We start from the raw sequence: 8,316 nt of genomic DNA, 5'->3' as shown, positions 1-8,316 counted from the left end.
TTATATTTATAAATGAATTTATTGATGAGTTTATTTCTCTGAAAATGCTCGCAACTTAAGAAAAATATTTCTAAACAAATTGTACTGCCTGTTGTTTTTGGAAAGTTTCAAACATATACCCAATACTTTTGGTCCAAACTGGGGTTCAGCGTGTGCAAAATATTTCAAAAAAAGCAAAAAGCCGTACCATGATTATAATGATTTCAGAGTGTTCATTCAGTTGTTTCCATGTGTGTCTGTAGAAATTAGAACAAAATATTGTCAGGAACATACATCCAGGCACTGCGAGCATCCCAGGAGTGGCAAATACAGTCTGTGCTGACTGCATTTCTCATCACAACATGTTAAATTGTGTTTCATTCATTGAATTTCCAAACTACCTTTCTGAAATGACCCATAAACTGAATACTTTAAACTGTATTGAATGTTTCCTTTGACCTCAGTTAAAAATTCAAAGCAGCTGTGGTTTACCAAATTTCCCATTATTTTTCACCTCTTGCTTATTGTTTTTTCGCATTTGTGCACTTTTAAAGCCTGTGGAATACATAGAATGAAATTTTTACATAAAAACATCTTTGAGGCGGTTCTTTTTTGAAAAGAGAATAGTGTAACTGAGTACCAATATGTAATGTTTAGCAGTTGAATATATATTCAGCAAGTAATGCTTATATATTTCCCAGCTTTGTGGGTTCAGAAAAATCTAATACATGTCACTGCAGTGGAAAGATAGTAATCTCGTGCTGCATAGTGGTAAAAATTAGCAGTTTGACTAATAATAGTTCAGGTAAAAATTAGCAGTTTGACTAATAATAGTTCAGTGATTTTTCATGTTTCATTCTTGCTAATAAAAATGGGTGTGGACAGAAATAGGTTCAAAAGACTGAAAAAAAAAACTCACTTTGTTCCTTTATTATAACTTATTCAACGTATATATTTATACAGCAGATGTCGTGTTTTCAGTTAGGTGGCACAGCCATCTTAGATGATAATCCACAAGTAGCAAAGTTATTTTCTTGTTTGTAATACATGAATGTATATGTTTACCTTCCATTTTCTGACACCACACCCTCCTCCTTTTGCTCCCATACAGGAACTGTAACACGGAAATTGAAGATTTAGAGTTGTCCCACAAATTGCACTGTTGTGCTTTGAAACGAGTCTTTAGTAGATTCAAATATGCCAGTACCAATGGCAGACATTGCACAGTCAACACAAATGTAGTGGGCTAAAAATACATTTTGACATATTGTTGTCATTGTATATCCAGTTTCTCATTTTATGAGCAAATTCTCATTATTAATAGCAAGCAGAAGGTACAGGCAATCTAAATATTAAGGTGATTCTTCAATCAATAAAAAAAATAATTAATTTGATAGTCATAACTGCTGTGGATTTGAATCATAAATGCTTAGAAATGAACAGCAAGGCATCCAACCAATTTTTCCACTGTTTCATGGTTTCTGTTTTATGTCCTTTTTAATGTTCATGCCATAGATGCTATTGGTTAAAAATGTATCTTCAAAGACCATCTTCTTCAAAGAGTAATATATAATTCACCAGTCACACTTCATAAAACAAGCTGACAGACTAATTTTTACAATGTTTAGATTAGCTTTAGGTCTGTTTTCTCAAGGGCTATGAAGGATCCTCTTAGAATCTTGCCTTCTACTTTAGCCTTTTCTAATAGCATATAACCTCAAGCAGGGAATGGCAGGAGATAGGAACTGCTCCTCAAACAAGCTGTATGTTTTTAAACATGCTAGAATAAAATAAATACTTAACACTGAATGGATCTTCACTTTTGCAGATGTATTTTTCAACACCAGGCAATATTGCACTTTTGCTATTTTTTAAGTTTCTTTTCATAAATGACCTTTACTCATGCATTGCAGTATCCCGTACTCTTGAATTAAAGGTAAAACAAATATTAGTCATTATTTTAATTTGATTCTGAAGCTTTCCTTTTTTTGTGTGTAAGGTGTATGATTTCCGAAAACAGCCAGTTATTCACTGGTGTTGCTGCTGCTTCTAATGCTGCTATTGCTTTAAATAATTTGTAGGTCAGCTTATAATAGTCATATGGTATATCATAAGACTTAGTGTGTGAAGGAACCTCTTTATGCTTTCTTTGTTAGCTTGTTATGTAAACTGTGGTAGAAATTGATCTATATGTATTTTTGAAGAGGCTTGCATGTTATTAGTATGTGAGCAGATAAGGTGCCTCATTTTCAGGTTTGGACACATATAGGAATCCCCTTGCACTCTGAGCTCCCACCTTTGTTGTGCCTCACTTAAATATGGTGCTTCTTTTGTTGTCTGTCTCTTATGTTTATTTGTAAGGTGCTGTATATAACTTGAATATATTATGCACATATCCTGCCCAATGGGTAGAAAACATTGTTAATAATGTATGATAATGTACAATTGAAAAATTTTAACACAATGGCATAGAATTTGAATGCCTACCATGTGTTTTGTCCTTTCGTAAACAAAGTTTGCAGAGTGATACATAGAGAAAAAAATCTACATACTTTATTTTCCTAATAAATATTGTCCTATAATGCTGTAATAAGAAGGTGAAATCACTGGGCTTACCTCCGTAGTTGAGGAGGTAGTCAGTTTGTATGTAACAGAATTCTCAATTATGAATGAACTTTGCAGTGATGAAGATTTACTCACTCACCATTAAAACTGCAGCAGAATATTCACAATTTATTTTGCCTGTCATTCAGTTGTCACTTACTTGGACCAGTATTAGTTTAAAGGAAGACAGACTTAGATTTATAAACGTTAGAAGAAATTATTGCAAAGTTGAATATGTAGTTTAGGAAAGAACCTACAGACTATTTTAAATATAAAAACATCTAGGAAAAAAAGTAACTTGTCTAAACTTTTTAAAGATATAGAAAACAATTAGAATTAGATGAATTTTCAAAACACTTTAACATTATCATTAATGGCTTCCACGTTTTGATTTTATTTGGAAGAAAGAAGTATGATAATTTTATTGTAATTCAGTTGCTGAATAATGGAATGGACATGCTAAAAGACAGGGGTGGGAGTCAAAGTTTAGTATGCCCCATATCAAATTTAGGTAAGGAGTGTTGGAGTGATGATCAAATGCTTCACAACTGTAAAGCACAGCCACAATGACAGCCTCCAAAGCTACATTGTCATTTGAGTCACGGTTAACACCAACGTGATCGTAACTGTGAATTCAAAGTTGTGAATAATTGGCATTCAGATTTTGTTAACGTGGTGTACAAAATTGCCCAATCTAAATGATTGAATGGGGGGAATAAATTATGACTGTCCAATCTCAACTTGACAAACAACATTGACCTATCAAAAGGGTAAGAAATTTTCACAATTCACAACTCTGCCATTTACATTTGAAACAAATGGTGGTGGAAGCACATATGATTTAACATTAATAAAGTAGGAACTTTTATTGCTGCAATTAAGCAATTTATTATAATTTACACTAGAATCCTTGCCAATTCTGTTAATAATGATATGAATAAAATCATATCAAATACTTAGCTTATCAGGTATAATAATGAAATACAGATACAGCTAGTTCTCTCAAATCTGTTAGCAATTTTTAATTGATAGGTATCCTTATGACTCCTTGTAGATGAATACATTTCATAGAGGACATTTTTTTGACATAGCAGTGTTGGACAGATCAGAACATACAAATAAAAATGGTAGCTTTCTAGCTGTTAGTCTTTGCCAACCTCTATTCATGTTTTTATCAGCTACAGGATATGTTGCTGTAGCTTTCAAACCATATATGCCCTTATTTTGTTACCAAACCAAATTATGTACAGCAATATCAAATAGTTGAATGTTCCTTGCATTTAGAGTTCTGTTATCACAAGTTGATTCTGGCAGAAGTGTTAACTGTACAATGTAACTTTATACAATTATCAGAAATTAATGTGACATATAATGGCAAAATTTGCTTTTATGGTTTTTTAAACAGTATTTGCATTTTTCCATAACAGTTATCTACAAAAAAATGATACTTGTGTATTTGCCTCTAATTAAGCAATGGTGATGTCATAGTTTATAGACCCAAGGTCTGGTTATTGCAATACTTTACAGAAGATGTTGCTACGTGCATTGTAGTCAAATATATTTTATGCTTGTAATTGGCTGTGGTCAGACCATAGCAAAATCATTAAACAAGATCCTGAAATACAAATTGGCTGTTTCTTTTCATTTTTGACATGTATTTTCAAATGAAAATGCTTTTGCTTAAGTGTTGTTTAAAATTAAGATCAAGGATTAACTTCCCTTTAACTTCTCTTAATATAATCTGGTTGAGGATGTTTTTCATAAGATGCTCATGATGTGTTTTGGAACATTTTATTACCTATTCCTGCAACAACTTGTATTTATATAGCAGCATCAATAGTTCTAACTTGTTTATGTTTACGAGGCCTTCTGTTTTATATCCTCAGTAGTATTGATCTACTACAGACAGGTCAGTGAGTCCAACCAGTCTGTGTTGGAATATACATTGAAAATGCTGGAGAAACTCAACTGGTCTAGCAGCATCTGTGGAGAGAGAAATAGTTAATTCAGTTTGTAAAAATTGTGATAGAGCAATGACTGCTGTTCCAAACGTGAACACGTCTCACACAACATTTATTGTTTTCTTTAGCTTTCAAGTGATGAAGAATTGATTTAATGTTTTGACCTTCCCCAGGTAAGGCAGGACAATGAAAATGCGAAGTCCCAGTACTCCAGCAGTGTGCCTTCAACTTTTAAAAACAGCTCACCCTTCAACTTGACTGTTTATTTTAAGATCACCAGCAGTTAAATCTAGTACAAGAACTTATAAACCAAAAAGGAGCAATCACATTTCTGGACAGTGTCCCACAGGCCCTCTAACAGTCCAAGAGAAATAGAAGAGCAGCTTTGTAGGCAAATTTCAGGGAAGTGTAAAAGTGATAGGGGATTTCAACTTTCCCAATATTAATTGGGGTAATCATGGTGTGAAAGGTTTAGAAAGAGCAGAACTCTTAAATTACATCCAGAAGAGCTATTTCAAACCAGTATGTAGAAGGCCATAAAGAGGTGGGGTGGTCCTGGACTTAATTTTAGGTAAAGAGGTAAGGCGAATGATTGAAGCATCAGTTGGGGGGTGGGGTGTGCATTTTGCAGATAACAATCATAACTCTGTTAATATAGTTATTCAAGATTATGGAGAAGGTGAGGGAATGGCCCTAAAATCAAAGTTCTCTATTGTTTGGAGCAGGTAGATTTTAATAAGATCAGATATGATTTGGCCAGTGACCTGGGAGCAGATACTTTCAGGTATAGCTGTCTCAGAACAGCAAGATGCATTCAAGAAGGAAATATCGAGAGTACAGGGCCAACATGTTCTAATAAAAAAAAGGACGGGACCATCAAATCCTATGTTCTCTGGATACCAAGGGATATACACTATTTGGATTAAGAGCAAAAAGAGGCTGATGGCAGATAATGAAGGCTCAAAACAGTAGAAGACTCAGGAGTATAGAATGTGATAGGGAACTTGCAAGAGAGATTAGGAGAGTTGAAAGGGGATCTGAAAGGATACTGACAGGTAAAATAAAGGAAAATCCTAAGTTTTTTTTACAGGTACATTTAGGTAAAAGAAGACCAAGGGAAAAAGTAAGGTCCATGAAGGAACAGTGTTGGTAATTGAGTATGGAGCCAAAGGATGTAGGTAGGGTTCTTTTGGTTGGTATTCATTAATGACTGGGATGATATAGCTACAGAAATCAAGGAAGTTTGTGATTCAGTTCAAGAAATTTGCATAGAGAATGGTTTGGCAGGCTTAAAAGTAGATAAATCTTTAGGGGCAGATGAACTGTTATACTGTGTGAGGCAACGAAGGCAATAGCAGGGGCACTTCCGCAAAATTTCAATTCCTGTCTGGCCAGAGGAGATTGGAGGACAAACAATGTGATGCCATTATTCAAGAAGACAGAAAGAAAGGGATAAACCAGGAAACTATAGGCCAGTCAGTCTAACTTCAGTTGTGAGCAAACAATTGGAAGCAATGTTGAAGGACAGAATTTATCTGCATTTGGAAAGGTAGGGATTAATCAAGAACAGTCAGCATAGTTTGATAGGGGGGTCATGTCTGATCAACTTGCTTGTATTTTTTTGAAGTGACTAGGTGTGTAGATGAGGGCAATGATGTAGTCTGCTTGGATTTCAGCAAGGCTTTTGATAAATCCCACTCAGGAGATTTATAGCAAAGGCCCATGGGTTCCAAGGAAATTTGGCAAATTGGATGCACAATTGGCTGAGGGGTCCTTGTTCTTTGTGGTTTACATAAATGATTTCAACTTGAATGTAGGTGGTTTAATCACTAAGTTCGCAGATGATACAAAATTGGTGGTGTAGTAAATATACTACAAGAGGATATAGGTGGGCTGACCAGTGGGAAATGGAGTTCAATCTGGGTAAACAGGAGGTGATGCTCTTGGGCAGGGCAAACAAGGAAAGGGACTATATGAAGCACCCTGTGAAGTACCAGCCCCTTAAGATAGTGGAAAAGGTAGATAAAGTGGTTAAGAAGGTACATGGTACACTTACCATTATTAGTCAAAGCATAGAGCTAAAAGCAGGGAGGTTATACTGGAACTGTATAGAATGTTGGTTAAGTCACACCTTGAGTATTCTGTGCACATTATAGGAGGGATGAGATTTATCACGATGTTGCCTGGACTGGAGAGTTTGTTATGAAGAGAGATTGGATAGACTGGGGTTGTTTATCATAGAACAGAGAAGTTTACGAGAGGACATGATTGAGAGGTATAAAATTATGGAGGGGCATAGATAGACAGGAAGAAACTTTGCCTCTTGGTCATTGACCCCTCCATCAAAGGGAATAGATTTAAGGTTGGGAGATGTGAGGAAAAACTGTCTTCACCCAGAGGGTGGTGGGAATCTGAACTCTCTGCCTGTAGGGGTAGAAGCAGAAACCCTCATAATGTTTAAGTATTATTTAGATGGCCATTTGCTAAGCTAAGGAATACAAGGCTATGGGCCAAGTGGTGAAAAATGGGCTTAGAATAGTTATGTGCTTGTTTTTAACCAGCATGGGCTCAATGGGCTAAAGTGTCTTTTCCAGTGCTGTAGGTTTCTATATTACTCTAATATAAGAACTAGGTGCAGCAATAGATAATTCAGTCCCTTCAGCCTGGTCTGTCATTTAATATGATAATGGCTGATCTCATCTCAGTCTCAATTCAGTTTTCCTGTCTGGTCTCCATACCACTTCGACTCTACTAATTGAAGATGTCTTATCTCCTAAAATTTACTCAATGTACTGGCATCCACCTTACTCCGGGTAGTTAATTCCACACATTCACAACCCTTTGAAAAAAGGAATTTCTCCTCTACCCCTATTCTAAAAGTGGTGCATCCAGTTGGTAATTTCTATGTGAGGGTTTCCAAACTTGTTTAATATAAAATCTTGCATCATAGTGCAGATTTCATACTGTAGCCCTGCATTGAAGTGAAAGCTTGGTCTCAGGAAGCTGTGCTAAAAACAGACAAGCAAATGGATGTCAAATTGTTCATTTTAATGAATAAACTACTGCCAAATGGTTTTGTAAAGGATAAAATAAACCAATTCCTTTGTGGTTATTCACCTAACCGCAGCAAAGTTTGATATTTTAATCCAGGTAGATCAAGGATGCAGACGTATAAAGTCTTCTACAGCTGGAATTAGAATTGAATTGCATGCTGTTGCATTAAACTAATCCATATGCTTCCAGTCTAACCAGCCCTGGATATTAAACCAATTGTTTGGCACAGATGCCATTATTCAAGCCAAATCACAGTTCATTTCACATAGAAAATCAATTCAAGTGTTGTTGAACAGAGACCTTGGAGTGCAGATTCATAGTTCCTTGAAAGTGGAGTTGCAGGTGGATAGGATAGTGAAGAAGGCATTTGGTGTGATTGCCTTTATTGGTCAGTGCATCGAGTATAGGAGTTGGAAGGTCATATTGCAGCTGTACAGGACATTGGTTAGGCCAGTTTTGGAAAACCATGTTAAATTTTGGTCTCCCTGCTATGCTATGAAACTTGAAAAGGTTCACAAAATATTTACAAGGATGTTGCCAAGGTTGGAGGGTTCAAGCTATAGGGAGAAGCTGAATAGGCCAGGGCTATTTTCCGAGGCTGAGGCGTGACCTTTACAGAGGTTTATAAGATCATGAGGGGCATGTATAGGGTAAATAGAAACGGTCTTTTCCTTGGGGTAGGCAAATCCAAAACTAGAGGGCATAGGTTTAAGGTGAG

The sequence above is a fragment of the Rhincodon typus genome, chromosome 4, assembly GCF_021869965.1.
Source record: "Rhincodon typus isolate 14 chromosome 4, sRhiTyp1.1, whole genome shotgun sequence".
Classification (NCBI taxonomy): domain Eukaryota; kingdom Metazoa; phylum Chordata; class Chondrichthyes; order Orectolobiformes; family Rhincodontidae; genus Rhincodon; species Rhincodon typus.
The sequence above is the reverse complement of the archived record's forward strand: the minus strand, read 5'-3'. Positions refer to the sequence as shown.